Here is a 998-nt window from a genome sequence, read left to right as displayed (position 1 = left end):
TTTGTTTTGGGGGGGGGGGGGGGGTTCGATTTTGATTTATATGACATTGTTTGATTACGACAATAATAACAATATATCTAATGTTTTGTCCTTTAAAGAGCTTTATTCGCTCCTTACATAGCTTAGGTGTGGGGGAATCTGAACATCAATCAACTAAGTAGGTTTATTTTAGAGAAAGCTCCGTCTTATTGAATTTCTCCTTAAATTTCATCTTAAATTTCATCTGAAGCATGAACTGTCAACCTTTCATCTTTCTTTGAGAAAAGTGTAAAACCTATCTAGCTAATTCATCTTATATCTAATGTAATTTTACAAATAGAGTTTGATTAAGGTGGTGTGTATGTAGCCTCCCAACCTACATACATATTATCTTTTTTAGATTCTACTTGTGTAATTTATAATGGGTGATTTATGTTGGTTTAGCTCATTGCAACATAATTCATTTCAACTCAAATGACTTCTGTGCAGATAAATAACCTGCCCATTTATTAGCTCAAGTAGCTTTAATCCATTCAAATTCAGCTCAATCCGCGCATTTGACATTGCTAATCGAGATCATAAAGGTCTCCAACCATTGAGCAACACGTGGCAGAAGCCTAAGTGCTATCTTATTCCCAATTTTGTTGTATGCAGAATATATGGCTTACAATAAATTCAATTCAATGAGCATAGTTCATGTATATGATGGGTTCCTAAGGGACAAAATAGAAAAGTCATTGCAAATTTAGAAACAAAATCAAAAGTGTTTTTTACTTTTCAAATTTTGTATTCAGTCAAATACGATCATATAAATTGAGACAATAAAACAAAATTTATACACTCTTATATATTATTTTACATTACTTATACACATACAAATAATGTACCTTATGTAAAATAAATAAGGAAAAAAGGACAAATATACTCTCGAATTATCGTAAATGATATGCAGATATGCCTCCGACAATATTGGTAGTTTGTGATATTTGGAGTGGAACCCCACTCCACCCCCCCCCCAC

The sequence above is a fragment of the Solanum tuberosum genome, unplaced genomic scaffold, assembly GCF_000226075.1.
Source record: "Solanum tuberosum cultivar DM 1-3 516 R44 unplaced genomic scaffold, SolTub_3.0 scf00421, whole genome shotgun sequence".
NCBI lineage: Eukaryota > Viridiplantae > Streptophyta > Magnoliopsida > Solanales > Solanaceae > Solanum > Solanum tuberosum.
Note: the sequence above shows the minus strand (reverse complement) of the source record.